This window comes from Suncus etruscus, chromosome 6 (genome assembly GCF_024139225.1).
Source record: "Suncus etruscus isolate mSunEtr1 chromosome 6, mSunEtr1.pri.cur, whole genome shotgun sequence".
Lineage (NCBI taxonomy): Eukaryota > Metazoa > Chordata > Mammalia > Eulipotyphla > Soricidae > Suncus > Suncus etruscus.
The window spans coordinates 32,329,237-32,341,307 of record NC_064853.1 but is presented as its reverse complement, the minus strand read 5'-3'; the positions used below and the strand labels follow the sequence as shown (position 1 = coordinate 32,341,307).

At 46.7% G+C, this 12,071-nt stretch overlaps 1 protein-coding gene across 1 annotated transcript in view; it reads right to left on the bottom strand.

Moving 5' to 3' along the window:
• TESK2 (testis associated actin remodelling kinase 2) overlaps positions 1–11,871 on the bottom strand; it is a 138,924-nt gene extending 127,053 nt beyond the window's left edge. The window contains exon 1 of the mRNA XM_049774780.1: positions 11,620–11,871. The gene's annotated coding sequence lies outside the window, so the exon portion shown is untranslated. The remainder of the gene's footprint in view (positions 1–11,619) is intronic.
• Positions 11,872–12,071: the final 200 nt, after the last annotated feature.

The following is a 12,071-nucleotide window of genomic DNA, read 5'->3' as shown; positions in this document are numbered from 1 at the left end:
GTCACACCCACTGACACTCAGGGGTTACTCCTGGCTATGCGCTCAGAAATCATCCCTGCTCTGGCCCCAAAACAAACCTTCCAAAAGAAACAAACTTAGAGGTCACAGAGATAGCTTAATGTGTAAATCGCATTCTTTGAAAACCGAGGCCCTAGGGCTGGAGTAATAGCACAGCAATAAGGCATTTACCTTGCATGCAGCCAACATAGAACGGATCCCAGTTCAAATCCCAGGATCCCATACAGTCCCCAAGCCTGCCAGGAGCTACTTCTGAGCACAGAGCCAGGAGTAACCGCTGAGCGCTGCCGGGTATAACCCAAAAACAAAAAAAAAAAAAACAAAAAACAAAAAAAAAGAAAACAGAGGCCCTGGTTTGAGCTTTAGTACCATATCGTCTCCCAATCATTACTGAAAAAAATCCATCAAGCTGGGTTTAGTGGAAATGGTCCTGAGTACCACCAGGTAGGCCCCAAAACCAAAAGAAGAAGAAAAACAAGAGTTTGAAAAAAAATCTAGGGGACAGGGAGAGCATTTCCCTTGCCCTGTGCAAAGCCAAGCATGCCCAAATTGTGGGGGGAAATCTATCACCAATATAACAGTTATATAGTATGTTTAGGCAAAATAATCTGAATATAATTTAACAAACAAATACTCTCTCCACGTGCGAATCAAGTCTTACTTTATATTTTTATTCTTAAATTTTTTACTACCATTTTTAGTCCAAGGGGTATTTGCATCTTAAACTAAAAACTCAAAGATTGGGAAGTTTTAGTCATGAAGTAAGAAACTAATATGTGGGGCCAGAGAGATAGCATGGAGGTAGGCATTTGCCTTTCATGCAGGAGGTCATCAGTTCGAATCCCGGCATCCCATATGGTTCCCCGTACCTGCCAGGAGCAATTTCTAAACATGGAGCCAGGAATAACCCCTGAGCACTGCCGGGTGTGACCCAAAAACCACACACACACAAAAAATACTAATATGTGTTAGATGTCAGAGAGATAGTTCAGTGGATAAGACAGGTGGTTTTTTGTTTTTGTTTTTGTTTTTGGTTTTTTTGTTTTTTTTTTTTTGGTTTTTGGGCCACACCCAGCGGTGCTCAGGGGTTACTCCTGGCTGTCTGCTCAGAAATAGCTCCTGGCAGGCACGGGGGACCATATAAGACACAAGGATTCAAACCAACCACCTTTGGTCCTGGATCAGCTGCTTGCAAGGCAAACACCACCATGCTATCTCTCCGGGCCCAAGACAGGTGTTTTACATCTGGTAGACATAGGTTAAATCTCCAGCACCCTATATGGTCCTCTAAAGCCCCACCAGGAGTGATCCCTAAATACAGAAACCCATGTAAATTCAGAGAAATGTCAGGTATGTCCCAAAAAATGAAGAAGAAGAAAAAAGGAAAAAAAAAGACATTCTATTGAATGGGATAAAATATTCTCAGACCACACATTTGACAAAAGCTAATATTCAAGAATGTAAAGCACTCACAAAATTCAACTAAGCAAGGGCTGAAGAGATAACACAGTGGAAGGGTGTTTGCCTTGCATACAGCCGACCTTGGTTGGTCCTAGGTTCGATTCATGGCATCCCATGTGGTCCCCCAAACCTGCCAGGAACAATTTCTGAGCACAGAGCCAGGAGTAATCTCTGAGCGCTGCCAGATGTGGCCCAAAAACAAAGAAATTTAACAAAACAAACCAATCAAAAACAGGGAGAGTGGGCCAGAGCAATAACACAGTGGGGAGAGCACTTGCCTTGCATATAGCCAACCCAGGTTACATCCCCAGAACCCCATATAGTCACCCAAGTTTGCCAGGAGTAATTTCTGAGGGCAGAACCAAAAATAACCTCTGAGTGTCACTGGGTGTGACCAAAAACAATAAACAAACAAAAAGAATGGACCCTGAGTACAGAACCAGAAGCCCTGAGCATGCTGGGTGTGCCCACCTCAAAAGAAAAAAGTCCAGAAGCCAGTGGTGGTGGAGGTGGAAAATGAACCCTCCTTTACTGCTGGTGGGAATGTGTGTGGTTCAGTCTCTATGGATACAGTGTGAAACCTTGTTAAAAAAAAAAAAAAAAAAAAGAGGCTTGAGAGATAGTAATGAGGTAAGGCATTTGCCTTGCATGCAGAAGGATGGTGGTTCAAATCCGGACATCCCATATGGTCCCCCGAGCCTACCAGGAGCGATTTCTGAGCATAGAGCCAGAGTAATCCTTGAGCGCTGCTGTGACCCCAAAACCAAAAACAAAATAAAATGAAATAAAATTGAAGGGCCGGAGAGATAGCATAGCAGTAGGGCATTTGCCTTGCATACAGAAGGACGATGGTTCAAATCCCGGCATCCCATATGGTCCCCAGAGCCTTCCAGGAGTAATTTCTGTGTGCAGAGCAAGGAGTAACTCCTGAGTACCACTGGGTGTGGCTCAAAACAAACTAACAAAAAATTAAAAACAGGGACCGGAGAGATAGCATGGAGGTAGGATATTTGCCTTGCATGCAGGACGGTGATTCGAATCCCGGCATCCCATATGGTCCCCCGAGCCGATTTTGGAGCCTAATGACAGGAGTTATCCCGGAGTGCTGCCAGGTGTGACCCAAAAACAAAACAAAACAAAAATACAAACAAATAAAACAATAATTAATCACAGCAAAGCATCATATTAGCAACACTGATCCTAAGTTAGATTGCTTAGTTTAAATTTTTTGCCAGTAGCTCTGTAATTTGGCAAACTCTCTTCTCTTCAAATTCATCTAAGGCCAGAGTGATATTACAATGAGTAGGGGCACAAGCTGATCCATGTTCAATCCCTGCATCCCATTTCATTCCCCGAGTACCACCAAGAATAATTCCTGAGCACAGAGTCATGGAGAGATGCTAGGGGTGACCCCAAAGTAGAAAAAAAATTCCGCTGATAGGCTAGAGAGTACAGTGAACAAAGTAGTTTGTCTTGTATGCAGTCAACCAGGATTTGATCCCTGGCCCCATATACTGTCCTCTAAGTATTGTCAGGAGTGATTCCTAAACACAGAGGCAGGAGTAAGCCCTATATACTACCAGATGTAGCATAAAAACAAACAAAAACTTGGGGCCAAAGAGATAGCATGGAGGCAAGGCGTTTGCCTTGCATGCAGAAGGATGGTGGTTCGAATCCTGGCATCCCATATGGTCCCCCAAGCCTGACAGGAGCTATTTCTGAATGTAGAGCCAAGAGTAACCCCTGAGCGCTGCCGGGTGTAACCCAAAAAAAAAAAAAAAAAAACCTTATTCATCTGAGAATTGGAGATAATAGTACTTATCTTCAAAGAGATGCTATTGTTTGTATGTACATTTTTATGTTGCTAGGAATCAAGCCCAGTTCTCATGCATGTAAAGCATGACCTTTAATAAAGTTTTGGAACTTTATCTCTAGCCCCAAAAATATGTCATTAAAATTACATAAGGTGGGACCAGAGTGGTAGCACAGAGGTAGGGCATTTGCCTTGCATGCGGCTGACCCAGGACAAGCCCGGGATCAAACCCCAGCATCCCATCCTCCGAGCCTGCCAGGAGCTATTTTTGAGCACAGAGCCAGAAAGTAACCCCTGAGCGCCGCCAGGAGTGGCCCAAAAACAAACAAAAAAATTACAGGGGCCAGAGCGGTGGTGCCAGTGGTAGGGCGTCCATCCTGCATGCAGCTAACCTAGGACAAACAACGGTTTGATTCCCAGCATCCCAGATGGTCCCCCAAGCTAGGAGCAATTTCTGAGCGCATAGCCAGGAGTAACCCCGGAGCATCACTTGTTGTGGCCCAAAAACCAAAAAAAAAAAAAAAGAAAAAGAAAAAGAAAATTACATAAGTTGATATATGCAAGCACCGTAATGTGCCTGGCATACAGCAAGCTGCATATAAGATACACATAATATTGAACAACTCCCTGTCAAAGAAAATACTTTAGCAATAAATTTTATAGCTTAAAATGCTTAAATCCTGGGGTAGAAAATTATGAAGTTTTAGGTTTGATTCCTAGCAGAACAAATAAAATATAAAATAGGGGCCGGAGGGATAGCATAGCAGTAAGGCCTTGAACACAGCCAATCCAGGACAAACAGTGGTTCGAATCCGGGCATTCCATATGGTTCCCCGTGCCTGCCAGGAGCGATTTCTGAGCACAGAGCCAGGAGTAACCCCTGAGCATCGCTGGGTGTGGCCCCCTCCCCAAGAAAAAGGGACTGGAGAGATAACACAGTAGTAGGGTGTTTGTCTTGCATGCAGCCAATCTAGGGCAAACCATGGTTTGATTCCCTGGTGACCCATGTGGTCCTTGGAGACAGGAACAATTTCTGAGCACATAGCCAGGAGTAATCCCTGAGCATCACAGGGTGTGGCCCAAAAAGAAAAAAAATTATATATATATATAATAAATTAAAATAAAATGCATAGGGGCTGGAGAAATAGCATGGAGGTAGTGCTTTTGCCTTGCATGCGGGATGGTGGTTCGAGTCCCAGCATCCCACATGATCCCCCGAGCCTGCCAGGGGCGATTTCTGAGCATAGAGCCAGGAGTAACCCCTGAGAGCAGCCAGGTGTGACCCAAAAACAAACAAAAATAATAATAAAATAAAATAAAATGCATATATCCTTTGATTTTCAGCATGTTTTGCAATTTACCCCATAAACATCCTTACACACAGGTAAAAAATGACACATATTCAATGGTCTTCATTACAAAACTGCTTTTTTTGTGCTTGGGGGCCACACCTAGCAGCGCTCAGGGATTACTCCTGGCTCTGTGCTCTGAAATCAATCCTGGCAGGCATGGGGGACCATATGGGATGCCGAGGATCTAACCGGGGGCCCATTCCAGGTCAGCCTCATGCAAAACAAATGCCCTACCACTCTGCTATCACTCTGGCCCCCTACAAAATTGCTTCTGATATTTAAACTGGAAGCTACTAAAGCATACAACAATTAGGTCCTAGTTAAATAATAGCTAGAGAGATATTACAGGGGTAAGGCACTTCCCTTTGTTTCTGTCAATACCAGTTTGAATCCCTGGTAACATACCACATACAGTCCCCATACAGCACTACCAGGGATCACTTCAAATATGGGTGTATAATCCAGGTACTCAGACACTAGTACCTGGGACCTGAGGATCTAAAATGTGTAAGGCAACCAACCCAGGAAAAAAAATTAGGTTTCAATGAAAAAAATAAAAATAAAATAAAATAAAGAATGGGGCTAGAATGAGTACAAAGAGTAAAGTGCTTGCCTTAGTCATATTTGATCCCTGAGTCCCCGATGCAATATGGTACCCAGATAGCATCAGGAGTGATCCCTGAGTGCAGAGCCAGGAGTAAACCCAGTGCACAAAATAAATATTTTTTTTTGGGGGGGGGCCACACCCGGTGATGCTCAGGGGTTACTCCTGGCTATGCACTCAGAAGTCGCTCCTGGCTTGGGGGACCATATGGGACGCCGGGGGATCGAACCGCGGTCCATCCAAGGCTAGCGCAGGCAAGGCAGGCACCTTACCTCTAGCGCCACCGCCCGGCCCCAAAATAAATATTTTTTTAAAAGAATGGGGTGGGACCAGAGCTATAGCACAGCAGAGGAACATTTGCCTTGCATGCGGCCAACCCGGGATAGACCAGGGTTCAATTTCTGGCATCCTATATGGTCCCCTGAGCCTGCCAGGAGCAGTTTCTGAGCACAGAACCAAGAGTAACCCCTAAGCTGGGTGTGACCCAAATACCAAAAATAAAATAAAAAATAGGGAGCCAGACAGACAGCACAGTGGTAGGGCATTTGCCTTACACGCAGCCCACCCAGGATGGACCTAAATTCAATCTCCAACATTCCGTATGATCCCCAAGCCTGCCTAGGGCAATTTCTGAGTGAAAAGCCAGGAGTAACCCCTGAGCACCACTGGGTCTGACCCAAAAATTAAATTAATTAATTAATTAATTAATTAAAAATGGGGTGGTCCAGAGAGACAAAAGAATTTAAATAGCTCTCCAGAAAATTTTTTAGTATTTGCAAAGGGTTGGAGAGATACTACAGTTTTTAGGCACATGGCCAACCTAGGTTCAATCCCCATCATCCAATATGGTCCTCCAAACCCTGCCAGGAGTAATTCCTGAGTGCAGAACCAGGATTAACCCGTAAGCACACAGGGTTTGAAACCAAAAAAAAATTTCAGATAGTTGATCACATCAAGAAAAAAAGATGGGGCCGGGCGGTGGCGCTAAAGGTAAGGTGCCTGCCTTGCCTGCGCTAACCTTGGACGGACCGCGGTTCGATCCCCCGGTGTCCCATATGGTCCCCCAAGCCAGGAGCAACTTCTGAGCACATAGCCAGGAGTAACCCCTGAGCGTTACTGGGTGTGGCCCAAAAACCAAAAAAAAAAAAAAAAGATGGAGGGGCATGGAGGTAAGGTGTGTTTGCCTTTCCTGCAGAAGGTCATCGGTTCGAATCCTGGTGTCCCATATGGTCCCCTGTGCCTGCCAGGAGCAATTTCTGAGCATGGAGCCAGGAGTAAGCCCTGTGCGCTGCCAGGTGTGACCCAAAAACCAAAAAAAATAAAATAAAATAAAAAAATAAGATGGTGGGCCAGAGAGATAGCATGGAGGTTGGGCATTTGTCTTGCATGCAGAAGGACAGTGGTTCAAATTCCGGCATCCCATATGGTTATCGAGCCTGCCAGGAACAATTTCTGAGCATAGAGTCAGGAGTAACCCCTGAGTACTGCCGGGTGTGACCCAAAAACCAAAGGAAAAAAAGAAAAAAGAAAAAGAAAAGAAAAGAAGGTGGTTGGGCGGGAGAGATAGCATGGAGGTAGGGTATTTGCCTTGCATGCAGAAGAACGGTGATTAAAATCCCGGCATCCCATATGGTCTCCTGAGCCTGCCAGGAGCAATTTCTGAGCATAGAGCCAGGTGTAACCCCTAAGCACTGTTGGGTGTCACCCAAAAACAAAAACAAAAAAAGAAAATAAGGTGGGGGGCCAAAGCGATAGCACAGTTTGTAAGGCATTTGCCTTACATGTGGCCAACCCAGCAACCCATATGGACCCCCAAGCCTGTCAGGCGTAATTTTTGAGCAGATCCTGGTGTAGCCCAAAAAAACAAAAAAGAAAAAGAAAAAGGTCAGAAACAGAGAAATAATACAAGCATAAGATGCTCGCCTTGAACACAACTGATCCCTCCCTAGTCCTTGTCCACATATGGCCCCCTGAGTACAGAGCAAGGAATAAGCCCTAAGCTCCTCTAAGTGTGACCCATGCCTCCACCTCATAAATAAACAATGTCTTTGCCAAACTCAGTTATTTCCATAATAGTATTATTCCTCTTCACAGCTATCCTTTGGGGTTAAAGAATAAAATGCTGAGGGCTAAAGGATAGCACAGCAGGTAGGGCATTTGCCTTGCAAAGCCCAGCGCCACTGGGTTTAACCCTTCCAAAATAAAATAAAATAAAATAAAATGCTCATGATAGGGACCAGAGAGATAGCACAGGTGTTAGGGCACTTACCATATATGCAGCCCCCAGTTCTATTCCCAGCAATGCATAAAATACTGTAAGCACACCAGGAATGATCCCTGAGTACAGAATCAGGATTAAGCCCCATGCATTAGTCTGTGATCCCCACCCAGGAGAAAAGAATACTCATAATATTGTGAGATTTGGGAGCCACACCTGGCTGCCCTCAGAACATATTCCTGGCTCTGCACTCAGCAATAATTCCTGGCATTGTGCAGGAGACCAGTTGGGGGTGTCAGGTTTGAGTCTGGGTTGGGAGCATACAAGGTAAGTGCCTTACCCACTGAACTATCCATCCAGCCTCAAGTGCTCATAATATTTCTAGGGAAATTTTTTTCTCAAAGGGAAAGAAACAAGAAAGGGGACCAGAGCAATAGCAGAACGGGTAGTGTGTCTGCCTTGCAAGTGGCTGACACAAATTCCATACCCAACATCCTAAATGATCCCCCTGAGCCTACCAGGGTTGATTTCTGAGCGCAAAACCAGGAGTGACCCCTGAGTGTTGTCAGGTGTGTGTGGGAGAGAGGGAGGGAGAGAGAAAGGGAGGGGGGGAGAGAGAGGGAAGGAGGGAGGGGAGAGAGAGAGAGAGAGAGAGAGAGAGAGAGAGAGAGAGAGAGAGAGAGAGAGAGAGAGAGAGAGGAGGGAGAGGAAAGAAGGAAGGAAACCATACATATGCTCATGTAGAAAAAAGGTTATAAGGGCTGGAGAGATAGCATGGAGGTAAGGCATTTGCCTTTCATGCAGGAGGTCATTGGTTCGAATCCCGGCACCCCATATGGTCCCTCGTGCCTGCCAGGAGCAATTTCTGAGCCTGGAGCCAGGAATAACCCTTGAGCACTGCCGGGTGTGACCCAAAAAAAAATAAATAAATAAATAAAAAAGAAAAAAGGTTATAAATTTTGATGAAGCAAATTCTTGATGATACAGTATTCCAACTGTAATACTATGATACAGTATTTCCAACTATAAAAGAGTTACTTAAAACACAAGGCTGTGGGCCCGGAGAGATAGCACAGCGGTGTTTGCCCTGCAAACAGCCGATCCAGGACCAAAGGTGGTTGGTTCGAATCCCGGTGTCCCATATGGTCCCCCGTGCCTGCCAGGAGCTATTTCTGAGCAGACAGCAAGGAGTAACCCCTGAGCACTGCCGGGTGTAGCCCAAAAACCTAAAAAAAATAAAAAAATAAAAAATAAATAAAACACAAGGCTGTTGCTATATAGGAAGCATCTTTATGATATTATGAGACCTGGTAATAAATATAATCTTAATACAGTTTCACTATCATCTCTTTCTACAACTATGCCTGCTGAAAGCAAAATTTTACTGCTTCTCTTTTACTCCTCACTAAATCATGATTCGATCATTGCCACCATCATATAAAGTGTTTCTTGAAGCTGTGTGCCTTGCACACAGCTGACCCCAGCTGGATCTGAAATCGCCACTGCAAGTGATCCCTGAGCAGTCAGGAGCAAGCCCTAAGTATTACTAGATGTGGCCCAAAAGCTCCACAAAAGAAAAAGTGTCTTTTGAAAGACACAAATGATCTTATAATTGCTAAATTTAGTAGCTTCTTCCCAATCCTTATCCTAATTCTCTAGCACCTGCTTTTCCTTCTTAAAAGTCTCATTTTCTTTTTTTGTACTTTTTTATTGTGCCACACAGACAATGCTTAGAGGTTGCTCCTGGCTCTGCATTCAGGAATTACTCCTGGGGATGCCTAAGGCACCCCAGCTGGGTCAGCTGTGTACAAGGCAAGCAACCTACCTGCTGTACTATCACTCTGGCCTGAAATGTCTTATTTTCTTTTACTACTATTACAATGCCATTCTGTTCTAGTCCTTGTCTACTCCTTAAATATTTCTCAAAGATTTACCCTTCAAACAATAATATTTCGTCTGTTTCAGACCCCTTTTCCTCCCTTCCTTTTTGTTTTTTTGTTTTTGTTTTTGGGGGCCACACCCAATGGTGTCAGAGGTTACTCCTGGCTCTGTGCTCAGAAATCACTCTTGACCAAGGGGACCTTACAGGATGCCTGGGATCGAACTCGCAGCTGTCCTGGGTCAGCCATGTATGTGCAAAGCAAATGCCCTACTTCTGTGCTACCACTCTGGCCCCTTTTCCTCCCTTCCTTCACCATTATTATACCTTACCAAGTCTTCAAATATCTCCCACATATTCTCTGTTGATCCTTAAATATTTTATGTATCCAGTTCTAAACTTTCAATTTCAGATGCAAATTTTCAACTGTCCCAAAACACCTCAAATTTTATTTTATTTTATTTTATTTGGTTTTTGGGCCACACCCGGCAGTGCTCAGGGGTTACTCCTGGCTATCTGCTCAGAAATAGCTCCTGGCAGGCACGGGGGACCATATGGGACACCGGGATTCGAACCAACCACCTTTGGTCCTGGATCGGCTGCTTGCAAGGCAAACACCGCTGTGCTATCTCTCCGGGCACAAAACACCTCAAATTGAATCTGTTCCAGGTTTACTATAACTTCCCTCTAAGTTGCCTTATATTCCTATGGGTCTGAGTGAGAAGGTGAAGGTACCAGGGGAAATTCGGTCACACCCAGAAGTGCTCAAGGACTATTAACTGTGGACTGGGAGGTCACTCCCTACATGTGGGGAACATGTGGTGCTTGGACTCACCTAGCTCCTGCATGCAAAGCATATACTCAGTCCCTCTGAACTATCTCACTTGCCTTCCCAATTTTTTTTATTTCTTCTTTTATTTGCAGTGGTGGGCAGCAAAATTGGGGAGGGGGAATGCATTCAAGCAAAGCCTGTGTGTTCTTATTTCAATGCACACCATTCGGAAATCCCATCAGGCAAGGCACAAAAAAGTCCCATTAATTCTCGCAGCTCTTATGAAATCTCGTGGACTAGCCTGACAATCCCTGTTTCGTTTCCTCCGCTGTTCCAGTTCATTCTGCAATCTGCCTAGAATTAGCACATTTCCTGCCTACCTAGGCTTTCTGCTGTCACCACTTTCCATGCTTCCTGCAAGATCTGTAGAGAATCAATTCCGAAACTCCTGCTTACCAGCAGCCTCCAGGGACTCCCGCAGGCCTCCAGAATAAAGCCCAAACTCTTTTATTGATTTGGGCTTTCTTTCCTTCACCTCACCTCCAGAGGTATAAACGGAAAGGAGGTGATTTGGGGTAGTATGTGTGTGTATGTATATGTGTGTGTGTGTGTCGGAGGTGATTTGGGGTTGTGTGTGTGTGTGTGTGTCTTCCACCTAACCTAGATTTCCTTGCTAGCTAAACGGGAATAGTGGCTTAGCGCCAAGCTAAGCGTGAAAGGCGGAGGGAGGGAAGGAAGGAGAGATCCAGGCGATGTTGAGCGAGTTGACAGGAGACAGGAGAGGTGACCCAGGGCGTTATGTGGGGGAGAGAAGAGAGAGGAGGTGTTTTCCTATGAAGAATCTGCAGGGTAGTGAATGCGGGACTGAAGGGCAAGCCGACTCTCTCAGGGCGGGAAGTCTCAGAAAGCGAGGAGGAAATAAATGTCCAAAGTCCCTGAGAGACGAGAGAGAGAGAGACGAGAGAGACGAGAGAGACGAGAGAGAGAGAGAGAGAGAGAGAGAGAGAGAGAGAGAGAGAGAGACGAGAGAGACGAGAGAGACGAGAGAGAGAGAGAGAGAGAGAGAGAGAGAGAGAGAGAGAGAGAGAGAGAGAGAGAGAGAGAGAGAGAGAGAGAGAGAGAGAGCAGGAACTTCTGAGGGATCCGTGACCTGGGTCGAGGACCAGCAGATGGGGTGGGATTAGCACTTGTCCTGCCTACCCGACCCAGGCTTTCTGCTGTCACCACTTGCCATGCTTCCTGCAAGACCAGAAGAGGATCCGTCCCGAAGCTCCTGCTTCCCAGCAGCCTGCAGGGACTCCCGCGGGCCTCCAGGAGCCAGTGCAAAACCTTGGACAGCTTCGGCCTTTCCTTTCCGAAACCTCACCAGAGGAAAGTGAAGGAGGAAAGGTGAAGGGCTCGAGGGGCGTCCCTGAGAGAAGGGGGGTGTATGCGTGGGAAAGGGGGTGCAATCGCTGCAGAGCCGAGGTGCGAGGGGTCCCACGCGCTCTCCCGGCGTTTACCTGCGGCGGGACGGGGCAGCCGGAGCGGGGCTGAGCGCGCGAGCATAGTCGTCCGGCAGCGCCCTTAGCCCGCCGAGGCGGTGGGGGTCCCGCGCGCGGAAGCCGGCAACTCCGCGAGGCTGGCAGCGGCGGAGGGCGAGGCGAAGACGACAGCCATGGCCCGCGAAGCCGGGGCCGGGAGAAGTCGAGGCCGAGGAGCCGCCGCCAGCTTCTGCGCCCGAGGCTTCCCCTGCCCCGAGCCACAGAAACGCCACAGCCTCGGCGCGCCGGCAGGGGGTGGGCGTGGCGTCACTGGGACACGCCCCCTTCCTCAAACTCCCTCCGAGCGGCCAATCGGTTGTCGATCCCTCAAGGCGAGCTACCGGGATTGTCCAATCAGCGCGGAGGATGCCACGTGGTCCCTGAGGGCGGGTACAACGGGCGTCCCGGCTAGCCAATCAGGAGCCTCAGGC